Raw genomic sequence first — 26,635 nt, 5'->3', positions numbered from 1 at the left:
TGGGTTTTTCTAAATTAAGCTTGTTTTGTATTTTATAGGCCAAGTTTATAAAGTATCTTAAAACAATGATATTTTTAGATACTACTTATTTGATCTGATATGAATTCTATTTTTCACTGTTGTTAAGTTATACACCAGAATATGCAGCTACCAGATTAGTTAGTGATTTTTAATGCAGAGTAGTTCTTTATTATTTAGTTTGTTTTTAGTTTAAATTTTAATAAAGAACTGCTTTTGTTAATTTTTAATGAAAGTGCTCTTTTAAATACGTCATATAAACAAGAAACTAGTTCAAAAATATTTTTGAGTCACAGTAGATACTTACACACAAAAAAAAAAGATAAACACGAAAGACGGGTGAATAGATCGATAAGGGAAAATAGTGCATCTGCTTTTAATATCCTCATGTGTACTTGTGCTTTGGGTACATAGTTTGTGAGTGTACTTTTTAAGTGCGATGGCATTTTAAATGCAGATTACAGTGAAAAATACTACCTATATATTGATAATTGGTATACAATTATGATGATAAGTGCCGGTAGTTGATAATTATTTATTACCTATTCAATGTTATAAGCTTAATTAAATAATTTAAATTGAAGGCTGAATTAAATTTGTACGTTATAATTTAAAGAAAAGACAAAGTTCAATGTTTTTTGCTACAGAATTAGACAAATAGTCTGTTGGTGTGAACTATGTAAATGACAAATATTTTCAAATATTTGAGTAATCAGATTTTAAATTTGTTTAACTGCAAACAAATTCTTTGTAAACATTGTACTTTAATATGAACTCAAAAGGAATTTTTCATAATTTATTGTACTTGTATTCTGGTTTTACTTTTTTAAATCATGTACTATTTTTCAAAAATAAATTTATAAAACAACTTATAGTCAGTGAACAATTGCTTCAATACGATTTCTTTGGCCCTCAAATTGTTTATGGCTAAAACAATTAACAAATAACTGATCATGATTATATCCTTATGATTTTCTTATAAGGAATCAGAAATATTTTTAAACTTGCATCATGCAAGTAAAAAAATACCAAAATACAGAATTAAATATATTTCAAATTCAAATCAAATTATTTTGAACAATTAATCACTTTGTTAAAATCCCATTTAAACATAATAATAAATAACAAGTTCCTTATTTAAACATTTTTAATTAACGATCAACCCCAACTTAATTTCAACAAAAAGGCAATCAAACTAATAAATTCTAAAGTCTAATGTACAGAAAAGGTACATAAGAACAAAAAAAAAATAACAGAATTGAAATTAAATAAATAAAACGACTAGGTCGAATATAATGGCTGTTTTTTGGTTCAAGGCTACGAGAGTGCATAAATTTTATTATTTATTGGCATTATGTTTGGGTAAGTTTAGGAGGAAATAAACTTGTTTTGTAACTTGAAAGTTTGCAAAAAATTTGTAAACCGATTCATTTTTTGTTAACAAAATTCATTCAAAAGTCATTTTATAAAGTTTTAAGTTAAACAAATAATAGTATCTAAGCCCTGGATCACTTTGAAGAACTGGATTACTGTGGCGTATGCGTAACATTTATTTGTATTGGGAAACATACCGGTAAAAAAAAAGTTCAAATTGCAATTAGCTAACAAAACGAATTGATCATAATTGATATACTGGAGTAGGTAATTAAGATATCGGCTCCAAGTTTAATTCTAGAATTGTTGATGTTGTGGTCTTTTGAAAATAATCTTTTCATTTTTTTCCGATACCAATTCAAATTATTTTCTTCAAGATTTGCCAACAGATATTTAATATTATTTAATTTTTGTTTAAAAAAAAACTTACAATTTCAGTTAGAATTGAACTAGATATTTTCCAACTAACTGATTGGTCGAAAAAAATATTCATATAAAATTACAATGTAAAGTTGTAATTACAGATTACACGATGATCAATTAAAGTTACGAAAAATATTTCTACAAGTTTTTTTTTATAGCATTTTTTACAAATCGTTCAGGATTACAATATTTTTAAATATTCATTGGAAATTCAAAAAGAAAAATGACAATTATCTTATATGTGACGTATTTTTTTTAATAAGCTAACCTAGGGTCATCAAATTATCCAACAACTTGTAGTATTAAATAATAAAATAGTTGGTACAGACATCGTTTGCTATAATATTATTTTTATTGACATAGGATATTTTGTAATTTCAATTAAATCCTGTTTTTAATCAGAACAAAAAAAATTTAAATTTATAAAAAACAACTTTTTGCAACATTTTAAAAATCGATCTAATTGCTATCTTTTGAGAACAGAGAAAAAAGAATAATTTAATTCAATTTTGTTGTAATATTAGGTAGATATATAAAAAATTCTATTTCATAATAAAACAAGAACAACGTCTAATTAGCTTAAATCAGCTTTTTTAATTAAATAATTTTCTAAGTCAAAGTGTAATGTATTTTTGCTATTATTCAAACAGAATGGTGCATATTTTAATTGTCAGAAAATGTATGTATTAGTTTAATTATTTAACACGTACACTGAGAGAAAAAACAACTTAAAATCAACGAAAACCACGTTGATTCAACTATTTTTCGGAATGATTTTGCGTTGACGACGCAAAAAAAAAGTAGTACATCGTTAGTTTAAAGTGGTTTACCATTATAAAGCATCTTTAAATCAAAGTTGTTTCATCTTTAAAAAAAAAAGTATCAAAAGAAAAATTGGGCAGGCGCTGGGGATCGAACCTACAACTCTTGGGTTACTAGATGAATGCTTTACCAACGTGCTATCTCACTGTTGAAAAATAGAATGATAAAATCAATGAAACAAAAGCTGAAGTCCGACAAAAATAAAAAAAAATATTACGTTGTTTCAATTTTATTTTGAAGAAGTTTCATGTTAATTTTTGCAACATTAAATCAACGTTGAACATTTTACATTTTTGCGTTTTTTCCCTCAGTGTAATATTCATAATTTTAAGAAATTTCTCAAAACATTTTATTAGTAATTTAAATTTGTTACCAAGCGTATTAAGTATAGCAAATGATTATGACATACCCATTTATTAAGTATTTTAATTATGATAAATTCTCATACACAACTTTTATTAAAAAGCAAAAAACATTGTTAGAGGGAGAAGTAATGTGGACACTGAATTTTCCACAGTTTTATAGGTAAATGTTTGTTTTTCGTCTTATCAATATCAATAGGATTTTTTCTAATGACGATCTAAAATTAAATGATAATATTAAACAAGGCTATAAATAAATATTCTTTTAATATTTAATAGGAACCACATCTTATCTAATGTTAAAATGTCGTCAATATTAATTAACAAGTTAATTATATAAAAAACTATAAATTTTTTTATAATTGAATTTAATTTATACTTGATACTTGGAAAGCAGAAGAGATGTTTTTTCTGGGTATTTTCTAATCAAGTTCTAATGGAGAAAAACTTGTTAAAATCAATATTAAACGTTACTACTTATTTTTTATTACCTTGTATCTTTCACACTACTTGTACCGGGTAATTTACACTTTCATTTGAAATCAATCAATTCTATTTTATTGATGCAAAGTGAAGACCAATTATATTCATTACCTATTTTTGGTTGGAAAAACTTATCTCATAACATTTTATTATTTATCTCATTAATAATGAAATATATTTCATAAATAGTAAAATAATGCCAACAACAACAAGAGTTATTAAATTGTTTTTTTTTTTTTTTTATTATATTATTTTATACAATTTTTCAAAATCTAGGCAACCTCATTGCCTAAATATTTTTGGCAGACGGGTCATGATCCTAATGAAATTTATGGCTGTTATGACCTAGAAATTAAATAGAATAATAGGAACTATGAAAAATGCAATAAACTCAATTCTCTAAAAAAAAAAAAAAAGACTGATAAGAATGAATATCATTTCATATATTTTTGTTAATATTTGGATGACTAGATTTTTGGTTGTGGTATTCCTTTTTTATTGTTTTATTCTGTTTACTTGCACACGTGTGTTAAAATGTTTTGTTATTGATGAAAAAGGAGGCAGATTTTAGACTATGTTTACATCTACTATCTGCAGACTATTGTTTTAAATTTCTCAAAAGAATAACAACTTTGTAAGATCATTCGGGAAAGTTTTTCGGAAATATTATATAAATAAGACTCTGTATTTAAATAGCAAAACTATAAAGAAAAAAAAATAAATTCGAAACAAAAAAATTAATCGAAGCTGATTGTAAAGGGGGAAAAAATACTTGTTTGCGTTTTTGTTTTTTTTTTTTATTTTAAATTATGTATAATAATCTCTTGCTGACCCTTACTAATCATGTAATGTAACTCGACGTAGTTCAATAAATTGGCATTGCTTTTATTACATCAGAGATAATGGCGTGGGTTGTTTGTTCAAAATCCATTTCAAAATTCTATATTTAGTTGCTGCTTAGAATTAAGAAACATCTACAAAGTAAATTGAAACAATAATTAGAATTCCACCTCTTAGATAATGTAAAAATGAATAGTCATATAACCATGTCATACTTGATTTTAATATTAATATTTGAAATTTTGCGATCTCATTAGTTTTAGAATTGCCTGGAGTACTTATGTGTTACCCAGCAAAAGCTTTGTCGATTGACAGTTTTAGGCTGCGAAGTAATAGAGTTTAAGCAGATTGATTCTAGAGACTTTTTAGGGCAAACTGACTTGCTGATTTAAAGAGTCAAGAGGAAGAGACAGTGATCTAGTCATCTAAATAGTAGATATTTGTAATACCATGTAGTGTTAAGATTATTGCAATGAGCTTTCACACCCGAGAGATTCTGGGTTCAAATCCAGCCTTCACAGCACGTATAAATTTTTACTTCTAATAGTCCGAATGGGGTTTATCGGAATAAGTGCAGTATCAGTTGAAGGCTCTAATGATACAAATAGAAATTCAAGTTTAGACTTTGTTTAGTTAAAAATGTAAGGAAATAAATAATAACCTCCCAGCTAACATTTCCCTTAAGAACTGAATCATAATTGGTTCACATACGTAAACAAAACCTTCATTTATGAATTCAGTTCTGAACCTTTTTGAGTCCTTTCTCCTGGGTAGCGTGGCAACACGCGTTCACTTTTATTCACATTTAGTCTATTTGTTATTTACGTTCACTTAAGTGGAGAAATCCCTTATCATTTATGAACCATAAAAACGATTCGAATGTGTTGCCACGCTACCCAGGAGAAAGGACTCAAAAAGGTTCAAAAAAATACAGTAAGTTTTTTTTTGCAAAATTTCGAAGAAACTTAACAAATTGCCTAAATGTTCGTGGAAGCTTTGAATGATCAAATAGTTTGAAGGAATTGGTAATTCATCAAGTCAAGATTCATGCTTAAGTGAAGTTTATAAGAACGTTTTGGTGTCGTTTAGTGGTAATATTGTAATTAGAGTCAAAACTTCGTCAAAAGCTTTAAACACATCTGAAAAGATTCTATGCACTTGATCGATATTTTCATAAGCTTTTGATATTGTTGTAGGAAACTAAAGAACCATGTTTTTAACTATCTAAATGTTCAATTTCAAATCTCGAAAATTTTTTCCAGACCAAATGTAACGACGCAGTTTTAACGCAAAGGCTACTGGTTTACATTGCATATTCTTCTAGATGACGCTGCAATAAATCATTTTATTAAACTTATTGAGTAAACACACGCAAGTGAGAAAAAAAATGAAAAACATCAATTATTTTAACCCGGTTTAAATAAAAATTTTGTGCTATTGATCTTCTATATATGTATTATGTATGCTTGTAAAAATCAACAACAAGTTCATTTTCTTATTTGAAATAAGAAGTAATAAAAATTTCAATAAAATTAAATGTTACGAAATAATTAAAAGTCGTTTTTTTTTCTTAACGATTATGCACTGTCTGAGATTAAATGTGTTATAAACGTGGAAACTCAGTGCGATAATACAAGATTCTTCTATAATTTTGTTTTTATTTTTAAAACAACAAGTAAAAATGAAATTGATTAGATCACTTAAACTTGATGAACTACAATCTCATTTTTTACAAAAAAAAAAAAAAAAATAAAAACTGCAGTTAAATAGATTAAATATAAATGCAAATTACATATAAATACACTAGAAAATATGTCTACTTATAAAGTTATAAGGAAGACATTAAACTTAACTTCGATCACAGAGTCAATGGGTTAGATGTTTATTTAATATATTCGTAATATTATCGATAGATAGATTATATTATATCAGTTTAAAAAAAAAAAAACTTACAGCTTAATTATATTATACAATGATTAACCGGTATTTGTTTTTTTCTTAAAAAGTTTTTATTTTATGGTAATCGCGAGTAGGCACCTTATAGAAAAAGGGTTAAGAAACAAATTAAAAACAATGTAATCTTATTTGTATTAAAAAGTTCTAGAGTTTTTTTTCTTATTAAAAGGTTATTCGATCAGAAGACGATTAAAATCAGAATTTGTAAGAAAAAGTAATTTTCTTGATCTTTTACACGGTTAAAAATTCTGGAGTATTTTTTAATACAGCTCTTGTATTAAAGCAATTTTCAATACAAACAATATTACAATTTAATACTTCCAAAATATTAAAACTATTTTTAATCTTTTTTGTATTAAATTTCAATATTCAAGTATTAAGTTTACTACTTGTAATACAAAAATTATTAGAAAATAACCTCTGTGGCTTAAATTCTAATCTTGTATTGAATTTTAATACCGCAGTTTTAGATTTTAATATATTTGTGCCCATGATAATGAAAGTGGACTAAGTCACTTTTTGCATTGTTTAAAGAAAAACTTACATAATAATTTTCTTATAACGATTTAATTATATTTCTTTTATGAAATCACTAGAGGAGCAATAAAGAAGTTTATTTAATGCAATTTCGCTTTCAAATATACTTTACCTCTTAAATTATAATTATTTTAAGGCTAGATTTGAGGCCATTTTTAGGAGTGACTAAGTCCACTTTCATAATTAAGGGCACATTTGTATTACATTTTAATATAATTGTATTAAAATGTAATAGGTACAACGACGCACGCCAGCAGCAATTTTAAAAAAGAAAAAAAAATCCATTGTTTGAGATACCTTTTCTAAAAAAAAAATTAAATCAAAAACTGTAAATTTGTACTAATTTGAAGGCGTTTTGTGTTTTTTCGAAGCAAAATGCATACATTGCAGATGAATTTTGATCGGCAATAAGATTTTACATTTTACATTATTATTATTATTTTGATATTTATTTTCAGTAATGAGTTTTGGAAAAAGAATAGATATTATTAACTTTCAATACATTTGGTATTCAATAGAAATATTTTTGGTTATCTTTTAATAAAATTCTTATTAGAAATTAATATAAAAAGATTAAATTTTAATATGTAATACTTGAAATTTAATACATTTGGTATTAAATTCTAATATAAACTGTATTATTTTTTAATACAACTATATTAAATTTTAATACCTACATTTTGTATTAACTAAAAAATTTTAATATTTGTCATGTATTAAATTTTAAAACATTTCTGGTGTAGACCTACATATACATATGTAAAAAAAAGACAAAAATAAAGCAACGGCAACACCATATTTCAGTTGTAAAAATTTCTTTAAAAAAAATTGTGTGTGTTTTACCGTAAACAAAAAAAAAAACTTTAATTTTAAAAGTGGTATTTTGTATGGCATATTTTTAATAATGAATCATTTTAATAAACATTTTATGGCTCTCTTCTCAATCAAGGATTTTCCTTTCTCAAATACGAACGTTCAGACTTCAATTGTTGTTGTTTTTCAACTAGTAACTATAAAACACATACAATACTTTTTATTGCTGGTAATATATTGCAGTTTGTTTATTACTCTTCCGTAAATTGTATTATTAATTTGTATTAAAACGTACATGCCCTTTCAAGTATTCTTATTCGTATGTTATTTTTTATTATTAAATATTTAAATTAATAAACATGAATTATTCCTGATTCCGATTTCTTTTTGTTAGTCCTTGAGATTTATTATTTTATTGGTGTGAGTAGGTACTTGTGTCTAAATGGTGATATTATTTTATACAATTTTTCAAAATCTAGGCAGCCATGTGTCTAAATGGTGATGGACCTTCTCGATGATTTTTTTTTTTTTTTTTTCAAAAAACTCGACAACGCATACATAAATATTAGTATATACCATATAGCTATTTGTTTACAATCATTATATTTTAATAATTAATATTGGACTTGGGCTTCTTAATTTTATTCTTTTCTTAGATAGACGTCAATGCATTAATAATTCAATCAATAATTATTTATTAAACTAAACATTTTAAATGGTTTAGAAATTTAGAACTGTCACTTTTTATTAACTGTACTATTCAATTTATGTACATTAATCAAATCAAATAGTCATTAATAGCGGTTTTTTCCAAAGTTCATTTAATCAGCAGTAAATTTAATTTGTAGTAGCTTTGAGAATAGGTACATAGTTGGATTTTGTTTAATCACTTAACTATCCTATTTAGGGCCAATTTATTGAGCCTCCATTAAATTTTGAAATTTATCGCTTTAGTTAACGGCCTCGTTAAACTATTGTCGCCTTTAAGTATACATCATTAAAAATTCATTTAATTCACTCTTCTTTAGTTAAAGTCCTTACTTTTAATGGAAACTTTAAATTTAAAACTCTGTTAAAAATATCCTAGGGATTTTTTATTTTGTTTGAAAAATAATCTGTCAAAAGCTACAATTTTGTCAAATCAAATAGATTTGAATTGGAAGAAAAACCAAAAAACTATGACCCGTAAGTATTTTGCAGCTGAAAACGCCAGAAAATGCAAGAGATTAACGATATACCAGTGGTAACCAAAGAATGCTATAACCTACAATTGAAACCATGAGAAGAAGAAGGAGTTAAGTGAAATTTTTAATTTTTTCCATCGGTGTCAAATAACAACTTAAATTTAAGTGTTATCGGGATTCATCTCGTGTCATTGGTTTAGAAGTAAGCTTTATATCTCTTCTTCTCATGGCTTCAATTGTAATCTTATGTATCTTATGTATGTATTATGCAGCATCTCAAAAATGATTAGTTTTGAAGTGGAGAATATAATCTAGTAGATCTAGTATTATCTGTGCGAAGTAGACAAGAAATGCATTAATTTCTTTGAATTTTGTTGTTTTTTATGGTACAAATGCATGTGTGTATACCTACAAAAATTCTAGTCTGGACTTTTTTCATAATTGTGATGTTTTTTTAATAATTCTTTAGCTATTTGACATTTTTCAAATAAAATAATAATTCAAATAAAAAAAATAAATGAAATGACATTTGACACTAATGGAGAGTGAATAAATAGAAATTCTGTTTAAAACCTCCATTAGCTCTAAAAATCCCTCTTAAAAGGTCGAATTTGGTGTTTTAACTAAAACTACTTTTAAATTTAATGCTCAATTAGTTAATGATGCCAAACTTCAAAAAAATCCTTAAAAGAGACTGAATTAAACGAAATTGGTTTTTAATTTTAAAATTCCCTTTTTTAATGGCGATTTAAGTTTAATGGAGAGTCAATAAATTGGGCCTTAATTTCTTTGCAAAAAAATAAAATATTACCGTATTTTTCAGTCAGTTGTGAGCATCAATAATTAAAATATAAATTTATCGCATTCGTTATCATAGTTTCAAAAAATTTACGGAAAACCGAACTGTTTGCCGTTAATACTGCATGGGCCATAATATTGTTTTAAAAATGCTGAATGTCAAAATACTGTATTGTTATGTTGTTTGTACAAAATACTGTATGACCAACATTTTTTTATTCAAAATTCTTTATTTTAAAATGCTGTAAATTAAAAATCGTATTGATAATGAACAAGTGTGTATACTTTTTCACTTTTTACATTACAGAGTATTGAGATCATATAGTATCGTACAGGATTACACAGAATTTTGGTTATATAGAACTTGTAAATATAGTAATATACCCTCGGTTGTAAAACATAAAAATATTAATAGCAAATTTAATTTCTTATATACCTACTTAATATTTGTTTGTATTCCAACAAAAATTAATGCTTACCTTAATTTGCATTAAATTTTTTCTATGCAAAACAATTTACTATTACTAAAAATAAGATTTGACTTATCTATTGCCAAATCATATTAGCTAATCTAACATTTTGCATTAAAATATGAGAAAATTAAAAAAATTTGCTGGTGTTTGAGATTAACTATAACGAGCCTGCATGTTTAATTTTTTTATTTTATCATTAATGTAAAAATGATTGCTCTAGTAAGAAAATTCAATTCGCTGCCAAGAAAGTAAAAATAATTTGGATCTAGGATTCATCGTTCGTTAAATTCACCAAGTTGATTTTTTGAAGTGAAAACTTCTTTAGTATCGTAGTGATTTGAAACAAGATGAAACGAAAACGCGACACGACTTCAACTTGTTATAACTTTTTTGTTTTAATAGATAGATGAATGAAATTTGTAATGTAGATAGGTAATTAAATAAATTATAATTGTACAAAATTTCAATTAATTTCATATTCAAAATTCTGAGATAACGGTAAAAAGATGTTCTTTTCCAACACACGTTATATCTTTTGATCTAGTGCACATACAAATCTGGTTTAACTTTAATACGCATGCTGATAACATAACCTTTTATTTGATATATCACACATAACGTTACGTGCTCTACAAGTTACACAATCTTAAATTTAAAAATACCTCAAAACACCTCTGGAGATCTTTTAGCGATGACCAGCAACCAGTGTAGGAAGTACCGTAATCTCAGTATGGAAATTCGACATGGTTGACTTTAAAAAATTCTAACTTCTCTTGTAGACATCTTTGAAATAAGATTTATGCATTATTATACAAGGTGACACAATAAGCTTTCACATGGTATAACATTTTTTATAGGTTGTCAAACAAAAAAATTGATTTAATAGCATGAGAACATAAAAATAAATGTTGTTTTGCTTTTTTTTATGAAATTTCATCGAGTTTAAAAAATTCTAGCACTTTTTGTAGATGTCTCATAGGTCTGATCGATATATATATTTTGAGCTTAGACAATAAGCTTTCAGATGGTATTAAATTTTTTATAGGTTGTTAGGGAAAAAATGCATTTAATAGCGTTAGAAGATAAAAATACGTGTTTTTTCGCTTTTTCATGGAAATTGATCGAGTTCAAAAAATTCTAGCTCTTTTTGTAGACGTCTCATAGACCTGATCGATATATATGAGATGAGTTAAGACAAAAAGCTTTCAGATGATATAAAATTTATATAGGTTGTCATATAAAAAACATGGAATTGAAGGTGATAGAATAGAAATAAATAGGTAGATTTTTTCTATTTTTCTCAAAAGGTTTCACTTCTACCGCGTGTGAATTGCACACATGATTTTTTTTTTTTCATTTCGTCATAATTTGTCTTAATTTTAAAGTTCTTAATGATTAAAAAAAAGATTCGAATACATTACCGAATGGAAAACGCATATAAATAAGGAAAACATATTTAACGTAAACTTTCTTTAATTTGGGATATTGTAGCTGAAAAAAAGATTTAAGGACGTATTCAAATTAAAAATATAATCTCACTCAACATGATCAATCAAAAATGAACCATTATTTTCCCAAGATTTTATAATGAATTTCTTTGTGTAACCTAAAGTATTGTCTTCATCTTAATAAAAAGAGGTTTGTTCAAACCTTTGGACAATGCATGTTGTCTATCATCTAATGTTGCATAGATCTTTTTAATTTTATTTTTAAATTTAAATTTATTTTTTCTTACTCCTTAAAGCCTAGTACGCAGCTGAAGCGAACATGTTGACGAAATATACCATCGAGTATTGTGTTAATGCCAAAATAATAAAAACACAAATAAACAAAAAGTCATGTGTACAATTCACACGTGGTAGAAGTGAAACCTTAAAAAAAATTTCTTGAAAAAAAAAAAGAAAAAATCTACCTATTTTTTATTCTATCTCCTTTAAATACATGTTTTTTATATGACAACCTATATTAGTTGTATATCATCTGAAAGCTTATTGTTTCAGCTCAAAATATTTATATCGTCCTTGTCTATACAACATCTACAAAAAGAGCTTATTTTTTTCAAACCAAATCACTTTTCATCAAAAAAGCAAAATATCAATCTTTTTTCTCTTTTAACACCATTAAATATATTTTTTTAAATAACAACCTATAGTAAATTTTATATCATCTGAATGGTTATTTCACCTTTTATATAACGTATGAATCATATTTCTAACATACCTAGAAAAAAAATAAGAATTTTTTTAAGCCAACTATGTCGAAATTTCAAGCTGAGATTACGGTACCTCCTACACTGGTCATCGTCAACAGATCTTCACAGGTGTTTTGAGGTATTTTTAAAGTTTTTCAATTTAAGATTGTGTAACTTGTAGAGCTCGTGCAGTTAATTGTGATATATCAAATAAAAGGTTATGTTATCAGCATGCGTATTAAAGTTAAATCAAATTTGTATGTGCACTAGATCAAAAGATATAACGTGTGTAGAAAAAGAACATCTTTTTACCGTTATCTCAGAATTTTGAACATGAAATTAATTGAAATTTTGTACATTAATATAGTAATTAAATAAGTACAAATTTCATTCATCTATCTATTAAAACAAAAAAGTTATAAGAAGTTGAATGTTCGTGTCGCGTTTTCGTTTCATCTTGTTTCAAATCACTAGGATACTAAAGAAGTTTTAACTTCAAAAATTCAAGAAAAAACATCAGAGTTTTAAAACAAAAATCAAAAAAATTAAATTTCGGTGTACAGCTTCGTACTAGGCTTAAATACCTATTGTTTTTCAAATTTCTGATAAAAGACATTATTCCACTATAAGTATACCTATTTCGGATTCGCGCTTCTTAAACTCTATAACCTTCACAAGAGCCATAGTTCCTCAAATAGTATGTCTAGTTTCACAGTAACCAAATAATATTTTAAGTGGGTGGCATTGGCACAGAGATTAAATGACGCTTTAAGAATTAAATGTAAGTAGAGTCAATCATTGTCATATCTGACGGCATTGTTTGATCTGTCAGAACAAGCTTTGATTAATAATAATATGTCAGATGTATATCTGACTATCGACGGGCAATGACTTGCCTCATAATATTTTGGCATAAAATGTTAGTATATGAACACTCGGTTGCAAAGCATTTGCTAGTTTGTTACAGACTAAGATTTTCAGAATATACCTACTGATAGAAAAAGGGTAAGATTTTAGTTGTTAACCAATAATGAGAGGACAAAGACCAAAAGCGTATCCGAGTCTGAAAAAGCTGTAATCTACAAAATTGCAATACTCAACAATTTAATCGATCAACGTAATGCACTTAAACTTGATTTTAGTATATTTGAATATCAAACAAAGCACAAATTATTTGCAAGGCCTATGTTAATATGATTTAAATTTTTGGTTACTAACACAAATATTAAACCTCAACATGTCAGACAACTACTAAGATGAATTCAACCTTTGGTTATTGCAAATTTTATGAGAATGTTAAATTTGGCCATCAACAAAAACTGTAAAAAAAAATAAATAAATTTGGCCTTAACTATGTGGCAGTCTTTATTAAATCTTTTCTTGAAGAACTACACGATTAAAAGACACAGTTGATTAATTAATGCCCTAAAGTGAAAATGAATGTCGTTATTAAGGACCGAGTTGTCTTCCCTCAGTCGCGTAGATTGTTAGAACAGTTGAACATTTTTCGTAGAAATCTTCCAAGCATTGAATACGATTGAACAATGAACATTCCTTAAAATTAAATGAATCATAACAGCGTCGAATTAAAAGAAGAAGAAGAAAAATTATTTTTAATGCAAATAGGTATTGAAAAACTTATAATTTTGATAGTTTCTCAAATACCAAAATGTTTTGTTATTGGTCTTGTTTTCGGCCAATGACCGTTTTTCACGTTTTTCTTAAGCCCATAAACGAAAAATCCCTTAACAAATTCTAAGTTAATGCAATAACTCTTAACCTTATTTTAAATGCAAATATTTTACTAAATTAAAAAAAAAAAATTATTTCAATACGAACCTTATTTTTTGTGTATTTATTTCACTTTAACTTTGACGGTTTATTCACAATAGAAAGTTGCTATTGGCAATTTCTATTAAGATTTTTAATTTAATTAAATTTAACACAAAAGGGTTTTGAATTCACAGGCCAAGTATAAGGTATCACAACCCCGTTTTGTTAAACATTTATTCGAGAATTTAACAATTGATTTTGATTCTATTATACACCAACACAATTTGTTTCAAAAATTGTGATTCTATTTTTTTTTTTTTTTATTTAAATAAATTTAAAAGTTAATAAGCAAACAATAATAATTTTATTTAAATAAAAATACAAAAAGAAAATAAATTTAGCGCCACGGTCAATGTGATTAATTCGCGAATTTATTTCTCTTAATTTAAAAAAACTTTCAACAAATTCCGCGCAGCTCTGTTTGAAAGCCTCTCGACACTCAGACTGACTTTAGTTGCGTACAGCGACTTGAACATGAGCTAAAGTTATCGCGTAAAGTTTATAAATGAAACGTCATCAGCAATAAACACTGTGCCGGTGCCTCTGTTACTCTATAAAGCAAGTTTTGCTTTATTTACAAAAATTCTAGTAGATATTTTGTTATTGTAAAATAATCATGCTATTTAAGGCTTTGGTCGAAGCTATTTGCTGGAAAATACAATATTCCAGCACAATAGAAATGGGTTGATGTGTGATAGAGCATCATAACAGTGTACCAATGAGATACACAATACTTTTCTTCAATTAAAAGGTGATACTTTGTAGAAAAGAGAAGTTAATTTGACAGAGAGAATTTTTTTTATTATGTTATATGACTTAATTAAAACTAATAATTAAATTCATTTTTTTTCAATTAAATGTATAAATATGTATTTTTTTGTCTCGTCGATATGAACACCGTTACCGCTGTAGTGCATAGTGCACGATCAGAAACAAAATATCTGTTTGTGTAAAAATTCTGGCAAATTCTTTTACCCATTTTGTTGGCTCCGTGAAGCCAGAACTGCGACCTCAAAATTTTTGAAACAAATTTGTCTAATTCGTTTGTCCACCGTTTGTCCACCCAAAATTTTTGTTTGTCTTTTTTTTATAGAAGTCTGAAAAATGAAAAATCGTCTAAAACGCTCAAATTTTGAGATAGACGTATAAAACCAACTGCAATAGTTTGTCCACGACAGAAATTTGAAATTTTTAAAAAAGTCAATTTTTGGAGATTTTTTGGGACTTTGAAATTTTCATTACAAATTTTGTTTTTTGAATATCTCTTAAACGTAGGATGGACAAACGACGATTTTTTGTTTGTATCCATTTCTCGAGGTGGACAAACGATTGCCGTTTGAATTTTTGAAAAATAATAATTTTTGAGGACTTTTTAATTTTCAGCAGCGGTTCACTGTACTTTTTTGAGAGTTGCTATAAAAAAATTCTTTTTGGAATATCTCCTAAACAGAGGGTGGGCAAACGATGATTTATTGTGCGCGTAAAGAACTCGAGGTGGACAAACGACAGCAGTTTGAATTTTTGATAAAAATTGATTTTTGGGGATTTTAGGGGAGTTTTAATTTTTCAGTGCAAAATTTGTTTTTTAAATTGCTCCTAAACGGGGTGTGGAAAAACGATAATATTTGGTATGTATATAGAACTCGAGGTGGACAAACGATTGCAGTTGGTTTTATACGTCTATCTTAAAATTTAAGCGTTTTAGACGATTTTTCATTTTTCAGACTTCCCATAAAAAAAAAAAGAATTTGCTCTAAAATTTTTTTGAAGGGTGGACAAACAAAAATTTTGGGTGGACAAACATGGACAAACGGTGGACAAACGAATTAGACAAATTTGTTTCAAAAATTTTGAGGTCGCAGTTCTGGCTTCACGGAACCCATTTTGTTTGTATTTTATGTTCATCTGTTCAATCATAACTTCTAAACTACTGATCGTATTTTGACAAATGAGGTGTCGTTGGAATCGTCTTCCTTGTCCACTGGATATGTGAAGTCACATAATATTGAATCAAAATTCAAAACTAAATTCGGCGTGAATCACAATAAAATGAACAAAGAAATTATTTCTCTGCCACAAACAAATGTTGATCGTAACCTGCTTGGTCCTTTAGTGCAAAATACAGTTATTTTAGTTAGTTATTGAAAATTTAAGCTTGGTTAAGATATCATGAGAAAAATAAAAAAAAAATCGTGTACAATTTTTTTTTTATTTCTTTTTTTTCGACAATATTTTTGAAAATTTGAAAACATACTATTTTTGATAATGGTAGTAGATACCTTTCAGTATATTTTGAATAAAATAAATTTAGTACCAGTTTTTCGTAAAATACGGCAACGTTATATTTCCATCATCCAATTTTTTTTAGAAAATCTAAAAACTTAGTTTTATTACAATAACTAAGATCAAAATGCTCCACGGCGACTGCCCGACAGGTCAAGTACCTGACAGGATAACAAGGTGACAGGGTGAAAAGGTGATAGATGACAAGGTGGCAAGCACAACAGAGGGACAAAAAGACCAGACCTGATGATTTTACTTATTAGTTAGTGTAAGTAAGTTTATTACTTTTTGCTTTTGCTATCGCTTTGGTCTACATTCAATTTTTATTCTTTACGCAACTACAAACCAACTCAACTCAACTTTTGATATCATACTGATGGTTAGAAAAACTTGTGTGGTACTTGATCAGAACTTCAATTTGCATCTCACATAATTCTTTATTGATAAAACTCAAAAAGAAAAACTCCAAGTTAAGTAAAGTCGTTAGAGTCATACTTTCTTCATTTTCTGTATCTATCTAATACCATGAAAAAAAATGTGTGGAAATTGTCATTTTTTTACAAATAATGTAACATGGCTGTCATTAAAAATATTAACAACATTATATTACTACCGCATGTCAAAATTTTATGACACATTTAATACTTCCTGTTTAAAATTTAATATTTTCCACTTTAAACGTGTTACACAAGAAACATTGTTTTTTGTTTAAGAAACAACCGGCTTCTTAATGTTACGCAGCACATTTTTTTCATCATTTGCACACTTCTTCAAGAGTTTTTGTTTTTTTTTTGTCTCGGTTGTTGTCATCAAAAATATTGTTATTACTTTTAAGCATCGGTGTTTCTTTATTAAATTAAAGGCTTACCAATCATTCATCAACAGAATGATTCTTATCGAAAGACCACGCAGAATTTTTGCGGAATAATTTCAACTTTTTTATCGATTTGTTTACATCATTTCAAGGTCTCGTAAACATAATCGTTGACTTTAGTTCAGTGCACTAGCTTGCAGTGAACGTAGAACCGAAATGCAAGAGGAAAACTCTTGAATGAAACTCGATTGTGAGAATCTGTCATAAAATGAATACCAAAAATTATCAGTTCGTATTCGTACATGTTGAAGTCATTGCTATTTTGCATTATAACCGTCAAATTGTATATTAAATGGAAAACTCAATTAACTAATTCATGGCGCACAAACTGCAAGATAGACAATTATAAATTTATGCAAAAAATCTTACTTCCAACATGATATTCTAGTTTTTATTTAGCAAGCGCAATTGAAATAATATTAGTTTACATCGTCATTTGCAGTTTGCCATGATCTTGTGAGTTATTATGACCAACAAAATATACACGTGACGTTACAAAAGGTCAGGTACATTGATAGATTGTTTTTAATTGAGTGATAATATCTGTACTGTTGTATAAGTCTGCATGAATTAAAGTAATAAATACATATCGCACGTTGAAAACAACAGTAGCAATTAGCAAAGACCTAGTTTTGAGATATGGTTGACACTATAGCGAACTTCGTATGGAAACTAGATATCAAGACAACGATCTTTGCTAAAGATTCGTGGTCTATATCGGAAATAAGATAGTTTTTTTTCAAGTCGAAAGTGTACATTTTTATAAAATATAAATATAAATTAAATATAAAGAGGTAAATGGCTTGTTAAATAGATACATTTTTACAGTTGAAGCTATTGCTTTTGATCTCTATCTGAGTATAGTTATACCGAAAGTGATATTTGCATACGTATCGAGTTTAATTATATTCCAAGATTGAATTTAAAGGACAATGACTATAAGCCTACCCGACTAACAATCTTGCTTCTGTAAAGCCTTATACATGCTTCTTTTGCTTCTATAAAGCTTTATAGAAGCAAAATTGTAAGTTGGGTATAGAAAATAAGATAAGGTCTACTCTATACTATGATTTATGCCTGTTATCATCGTGCGACATTAAATTTTCATAATTATATAAATACCTCAAACGTGTCATATAGTTATAAAAGTTTATTTAGATTTTAGCATAAATATTTAATATGTTATGAATCATTTGATTATGAACCTTCACATATAAGAAACTTGCGCAAATATATTATTTCTTAAGCTTAAACTACCCTTACATTATTTTTGTCGGTGAGGCTAAAAAAAAATTTCCTTTTCCAAATTTGCCCAAATTTGGATTTTTGCTTCTGCCTAATTTTCATGATATCTCTTCAAAATAAATTGTATTTGTCTTTAATTAATATGTTTCGTTATAAATTCTATATAATTATCTACTAAATTGGGTTTAAATAATTGAAAAACAACAATTAATACTTGTTTAAGATATTTGGGAGAAAATGTTGCGTATACACCCCAGTGATCCATAAAAAGATGTACATATAGTAGGGTGTGTCAAAATGCTAAAGTATGGAATTTTCAAATGTAATAGCTTTTAAAAGTTGCATTACTTATCAAAAATAGATTTTTGGCTGAAGAAATTTGAATTTTTAGAGATTTTTTTAAATATATGTTATTTTTTTAATTGGGCCGTTTGAATACAAAAACAAATATATTAAATATATGTATATCTTTCTAAGAAAAAACTTTAAAGCTTATATTTGTTGGAATTGAACACTTGTAAAGAAGCTGCGAAAAAATATGCGAAGAAAAAAAATCATTTTTTCATATAAAATCGTTTTTTTCCTAACAACTTCAACCGATCTGAGCGAGCCAAAGACGAACGATATTATAATTTTTTTTTTACATATTACACTGGTCAACAAAATTTAACTTTTTTTTGCCAAAAGAACCAAAATATACTTTTCTAGTAGTTTGCTGAATCCGAATCTGAAGTTGGAAAAATTTTATTGGCCTCCGTTTTTGAAATATTACCTTTATAAAATGCTAAAAATCGTCATTTTGGCTGTTTTCGAGGCTCTGTTTTTATGTGGGGTAATTTATTATAAACAAATTTGTAACGGTGATTATAAGAATAGATATTTGTCTTTCAAAAACTGTTTAAATTTTCCCGATATCTTTTTTATTGCTCGAGATATCTTAAGTTTCAATTAATAAGCCAAAGAGAAACTAAACTTAATCTAAAGTTTAAGTCACTGGTCACAAAATTTTTGCCACAAGAACCAAAATATACTTTTCTGAAGGTTTTTGAGTTACTGAACTCGAATCTGCAATCAGAAAAATTCTATTAGCCTCCGTTCTTGAAATATTACCGTTATAAAATTCGGATTCGGAATCGAGTTCAGCAACCCAAAAACCTTCAGAAAAGTATATTTTGGTTCTTGTGGCAAAAAAAGTTTAATTTGGTTGGCCTGTGTTGTTTCTGATTCAAAGACCGCTACTTAAATTTTAAATATCTCGGGCATTTAGGCCCAATTTATTCACACTACATTAAATTTAAAGTCTCCATTAAAAACGGGAAATTTTAAAATTTGTATGTGATTTGACAGATTTTTTATTTTTAATGGGGCCTTTAAATATAATGGAGAGTGAATAAATTGGACCTAAAAGAGATATCGGAAAGATTTAAACATTATTTGAAAGAATAAAACCAGTTCTTATAGGCACCGTTACAAATTAGTTCATAATGAACTACCCCACATAAAAACATAGCCTCGAAAACAGCCAAAGTGACGTTTTTTGACAGTTTCTAACGGTAATATTTCAAAAACGGAGGCCAATAACAATTTATTGACTTCAGATTCGAGTTCAGCACATCAAAAACTACTAGAAAAGTATATTTTGGTTGTTGATCAACCTTAAAGTAAATCAGAATTTTGTACTTTAACAATAAGTCACATAAAACCATAAAATTCTTAGAATTGGATGAGTATAGCATTTGCATTAATCCTTTACATTAACAAATTGTTTAACACTTTATAATTAACTTCATTTTTCTCATACAAACGTCATTAAAAAAAAAAACCTAAAAACCTTTTTCTGTGTTCAAACTTGTTTAACTCCATTATTAAAATAATAATAATTGGTAAGGGAATAAAATCCTGACCATGAGACTAGCCAATTAGATGAATATCTACAAGTCATGGATCTTAAATAAAAACTTAATTAAAACAAGTAACAACATTTGAACCAGTTTTATTTTGCAAATCCAAATTTAGAACTCAAGTAAATAAAACAAGAATTAATTAAATGACAACTTTTTTTAAAAAAAGATCATTTTTATTATAGGTTTATGAGTGGTAAGTGTTACTATAACTACCAAGAATTACTTGTTTATTTAAATACACATAAGTACTTAAATTACAAAAAAAAATTAATAGACGTTTCTTTATACATTACATATGAAGAATTATAATGAGGTTTGAGCCGGCCAAGTTAAGTAGCCAATAGCCATCGCACGTGACTTGTTTTAAGTTGAAAATAAATCAATAAGAGTAAGGCCAAATAATTTTCAATCAATGAGTAACGATAAATTCAATAACCGTATCATATTACGTCAAAACGTCATTTGTGTGTGTTTTCAAATCACTTTTACTTCACTTCACTGCAAAGAGTTCATGACCGAGCTACATATATGGATTGGAACTGACGTTTAATCACCATATAATTCGGGATTCGCTTACATGTTATGTTTGCTTGGAAATATTTGTGTTTACTTGCAAGGCATCAGTGATTTTTTGTTTGTTTGAGAAATAATTTGATTTAAAACCAATATTTTTTGTTAACACTTAAAATACATAAATTTATGAAGTTTATTGAATTCACTGAACTCAGATTTACAAGACAAACACGAACTTATGAGACTTTCATGAAGAGAGAGATTACAGATCAATTAACACTTAAGAGCGCCAATATTGCTTAAGTATTATTTGTTTTGCTGCTATTCAGATATCTTTTGTGTCACCAACTTCTCATGTTGATGGAAGAACTAAAAGCAAACGATATGACAGGAACAGATATTATTATTGTGCTGATGAGATTGGTTATACAGAAATTGAAACGTCTTGATCTTGACCTAACACACATACAATTTTCTTTGACACTTGAAAATGCATCATCACCTCATTAGGGTGTCCCATATCGTTTTCATGCAACGCTCTTATGTGATGTGCCCTCCTATTAAACAAATAGGGTGATGCTTAAATTAAACAAACAATGAAATAATCCAAAAATTCATAAACAAAAGTTTTGAAATGGCTGATCAATAAATAATTTGCTCAAAATTTTAATCGATTTAGTAAAATGTTTATTTACTAAGCTAAGAAACAGTCTGTTTTTTTAACTTTGTAACTCACTAAAATGGCTTTAGCATTTTACTAAATCGTTTAAAATTTTGCGCATTAGTTTTAGAATGGAGAAACAATAGTCGGAGTAACCAATGGAAGAATAACCAATCTCCTCTGGATTTATTTTGAGCTCAAAATAAAGTTCAAAAGTAACTTACACTTACACATACAAGGTTAAAAAACTTAAAACGCTGACATAACTTAAGTTTTAAATGTTACTTAAAAACTTCTTTAACCGTTTTCTAATAACCGCTTCAATTTATTAAAACGTATGAAATTTGTTTTGTTACAATTTTTTTTTGCTGATTAAGCTTTTTAACAACGTAATAAAATTTCCGATCCGATTTTGACGGAATCAAAGTTCTTTCTTTCATATTAATCATTTGTAAATCAACCTAACACTAAATTCCTGATAACATGCAGGCTTATATACATATTTGAGTTATGAGCTTCAGTATTCAAATACCTCACTCGAAGTGATAACATATCATTATTCCGGAGTTTTACTATCAGTCAAGGTTATCTCTTATCTTTCCATTCATAATAATATGCGTTGATTAAAATAGGTAGTTTTGTTTATGAGGCATAATATTTCAAGCCCCCTTCCATCATCACTCCTGTCGATAGCAAAATTATTGCGCTTTTGTTAATGTTTATTCTTTAACTATTCTGCTTTTTTGCTTTACAAAGCAATTTGGCAATAATTAAAAAAATAAAATAAGTTTTTTATGCTATTTTCATTAGGTTCGCTTGACCTGAAGTTAAACTTTTTTGCAACTCTTCAAATATAGCCACTTAGCTTTTTTTGAATTAATTGAAACAAAAATAAGTTCTTTTTTAAACCAGGCCATAATTACACTTAGCAAGCACATTTTAATATAAGATTGGTTGATAAATAGACGATAATTTGCATGTCATTCATATTATCGTATTTAACATTTATGAGAAAAAGGAAGTATCATTAACGCATTTTAAATAAATAAAATTGAAGACTAGGTGCACTAACCTAAAGAATGCCACGTCATATTGTGAATGAAAAAAAATATAGGTAATAGCTATTGAAAATTTTGATATTTACAACACGTACTCGCATTCAAATTATTTATGCAAATTTATTAAATGCAGCTGTACTGTTTGTCAGTTTAAAAACTGACGACACATACAGTATATATGTCTGTTTTTTAATTATCCTTAAACAAAACATTATTAAAAATGCAACTCATTCAAGCTGTGACTTATCAGCTAGTAAATTATGGAGTACTTGTCTATAGGTTTACTTCGGAGTATATATGTATGAAGTATTAAACATCAGTCCAATGACTTAACACAGCGGGTGGTAATAAGAATTTATGCACTTCTTCATTGCCAAATCTGTGGAAAAAAAAGATACAAAAAACTTTATTTGTAGCACATAAAAAATGTAGAGATCTTCATAACCTTGACATGTTAAAACTTCTGCAATACGATATTGTGAGTGTTGCCGTTGATGATTTTTCCTAAATGGAGGCAAATATACTTATTTTTTTTATATAAGTCGAAAATCAAAGTCTAGGTCTATGGCAGGTATAGGTTGTTCTTAGTTGAAATTCTATTATAAAATAGACTTTTAGCACTGCATCCCTTTCGCATGACTTATAATCCACTAATACCAAACCATTGGAAAGGTCAACAAAAGTCAAAGGCTCGCCTGATGACTTACTCAATATTAAGTATTTTTCAAAAAAAAAGTTACACATACACCCCAGTGACCCTCAAGTTCACTTTAGTTGAATTGAAGGTAATTGAGGAAAAAGTTGACTTTTACTGACAAAAATTGATACTATTTAAAAAAAATTACACAGTTCCTATAAATGTGATTTTATTCATTTCTAAATTCTAGTTAGATAAATATTTATTTACCTATTAAATAATGAAACTTTGTTTTTAATAATGATTTTAACACAATTAATGCCAATAGCTTTTATATTTAGGACAGTTTAAACACAAAGTGATCATAACCAAACAACTGCGTTACTTTACTGCAAATTTAAGTTTTATTTTTAAAATCATATAATTAAGCTCTCTGATATTCCTATTTGAAACTATAGGAACAACGTTAGTCTCCTCTATGAAGTGAAATCACAGAAAAATTAATTTCAATTAAATGTTCTTAATAGTTTATTACCAAAAATCAGCTTTAAAACTTTAAATACCACTGCGTTACCAAGATAAACCACAATGTTATCTACCGTGATTTGTAACCAATTCGATCCAAATTTGGGTTTCAAACAGTGGCGTATTGAGGGGGGGGGGGGCTCAGGGGGCTCAAGCCCCCCCCCCCCCCCCCCCCCCCCAAGTCTTCCAGATCATGTTATTTTTTACCTAATTTCATTGTAATGTATATGCTTGACTGAAACCTGTTCGTAAATCTTATAGATTTAGAGGCAGCTCAGATGCTCGAGCCCCCTCCAAATTCTGAAACGGCTATTTGTGTTTGTTTGAATAAGAGCCTTAGCTGTAGCTGGGGGTTGGGTGGTTTTTTTTCGGATTTAAGTCCAATTCGAAATTCTTCAGATCACTTTTTAGTACAATACGTACGTCGAATAACATCACCGTTTAATTTTGCAAAAGTTCTTATGCAATCTCAATAAACACTTTTCAAAAATTATATACTTCTCAAAGCTATTGGAAATAGAAATATTTGATATCCCAAAACTTAGTGGTCAAACATATGTAACTAATGGTTTCTTTCAGCAAATGCCAGTTTGGATTTCGAATTCGGATTAAAAAAGCAACATATTACGAAAAAATATATATTTCGAATTAAACATTTAAAATAATTTAATGGAAAATTAGTTTCTAGACTTTCACTTTCTGCATTTTTCACTCATTTAGATTTTCTGATCGAATTCAATTCACATTATTTCGGTTTGTAAATTTTGTGCCTTTTTCAATGAATCTATAATTTTTGGACCAAATATATTATCATAACTTATTTGTGTCTCCTTATTTTTTCTTTTGAATTCTTTTCCATTAAAATTGCCGATAAAATTGCATCCAGCAGTAATAATTTAACTTCAGAAACAAAATTAAAAAGGATGATCCTTCAGGCTTCAGCTATGACAGTTCGAAGCAATTTCGAAGTTTTTGAAATTGATCCAAATGAAGAATATGATATTTTATTTCACATGAAATTTAAAAGTGATTTCAATTCACTTTCGGTCGAATTGCGGAACATGGGCGTTTATATCGAAAATGGTGTTTGTCACACATAAGAACTTTGAAAACAGGAGACAGTAGTACGAAGCTGTCGACGTCGAGAGCAGTTAAATGCTACCATACCACTTTCAGTACCGCAGCACAGTTCACTACTGTGCTGCGGTTTTTTCGTACCCCTCTAAAAAATGTTTGAAAAATGTTCTAGCCCCCTCCAAATTTTTTTCTGGATACGCCACTGGTTTCAAACTTGTTAATCAAAATAATGTTAATTTTATAGCTCAATATAGTTTTTTTACTAGTTTGTACTTTTTCTTAAAGAAAAATGAAATTCAACAAAAGGGACATTTTTTTAGACACTAAATAGTATTTTGGCCCATTTAAATAGTTTTACTAGCATACATTTTTGAATCTCTTTGTAGGACATACAAGAAATATACAAGAAAAACCCGAAAGCGAAAAATATGACAACTCTAATTTTTTTTTTTGTGTCTGCTGATTTCAGGGCATTGTACACCTTTGGCCCGTTCTTTTGTAAAATAAAGTTAACTTTGGTTGTTGTTGTTGTTTTTGTTAGATTTTGTTAGAAAATGTTAACTTCGATAAAGGAACGACTAGTATTAGATATTGTTGATCTGTTAAAGCAAAATTGTTTGAGATCAATTTTATGAATGAATAAACACGAAAGAATTAATTTGGTACTGAAATAATTATTTCAAATTGAATTCTGAGCAAATTGAAACAAAAATATGCATTAAATAATTTAAAATATGAAAACAAACAATAAATTCCCTTCTAACATCTTCCCCTCTCTTCCTAATTAAGTTGTGTTTGACAGATTAACATTGAAACTCTTGATGTCCAGAATCTATGTTGGAAAAAGTTACAAAATATAACTATTTGACACTTTAACATTGCATTTAGAAACGATGCAGTGACATCACAATAGCCCTGTTCCTTTGTGAGGTGGCAATAAGTACTACAAGTAGTTTACTAGCGATTTTCAATAAAACGTGCTTTCAACGCATTTAATACAAATAGTATCCAATCGGCAAAAAGAGCTTGAGTAGTTAACTATTAGCCCCGTTCCATTGGAGGTGGTAGTTTACGAGTAAACTACCACCTCCAATGGAACAGGGCTATTGTTAACAATAGTTGTTAACATCGGCGAATAAAACAGAACGCACTTCCTTGTCAGGCACATTTGAAATTCTATCATTTATGTTTTGTCAAAAAGTTAATTTTCACTCTGATACAAACGTCGGAAAAGACGTATAACTTCAAAAGGTTACACATACACCAAAGTGATCTTCAAAGCTTCTTCTCTAAAACAACCGTTGCACTGTGGTTTCGCCCATATGACAAAAATAAAAAAAATAAAGTTCGTTTTTTCTGTCTCAAGTGACTTATTCTAATAAATAATAGTTCAATATTTACTGCTGCATACATTTTTTCTTACAAGTCACGTGATATCTATTTTGTTTTAGGTTTCAAAGTGAACTGATTATTCAATTTTTGTTGAAAACAGGTGTTAATAAATTTGATAAAATTCAAGTATTTTTATTTTTTATAAAAGTGAAGTTATCAATATTTTTTTGAAATGGAATTACAAAAGGAAGGTGTGTAGATTATTTTATTAATTTTTTTGTCATATTTGTGCGCTTAATTTTATATTTATGTGGGTAGAGTCATGTACCATTTACGCGTTTTTTCTATTTTTGTCAATCTTCAAGTAAACTTTTAAAATAGTTCTTAACATAACTTAAGCAAAAAAAGTTGTTTGATAT

The 26,635-nt window shown here is 27.7% G+C and overlaps 1 protein-coding gene across 1 annotated transcript in view; it reads right to left on the bottom strand.

Annotated features, from left to right (window-relative positions):
* Positions 1–14,572, bottom strand: part of LOC129921254 (ATP-binding cassette sub-family G member 1-like) — a 39,733-nt gene extending 25,161 nt beyond the window's left edge. Inside the window, exon 1 of the mRNA XM_056002992.1 lies at positions 14,114–14,572. The gene's annotated coding sequence lies outside the window, so the exon portion shown is untranslated. The remainder of the gene's footprint in view (positions 1–14,113) is intronic.
* Positions 14,573–26,635: the final 12,063 nt, after the last annotated feature.

This window comes from Episyrphus balteatus, chromosome 1 (genome assembly GCF_945859705.1).
Source record: "Episyrphus balteatus chromosome 1, idEpiBalt1.1, whole genome shotgun sequence".
Taxonomy (NCBI): Eukaryota; Metazoa; Arthropoda; class Insecta; order Diptera; family Syrphidae; genus Episyrphus; species Episyrphus balteatus.
Note: the sequence above shows the minus strand (reverse complement) of the source record. Positions and strands in the feature narration are given on the sequence as shown.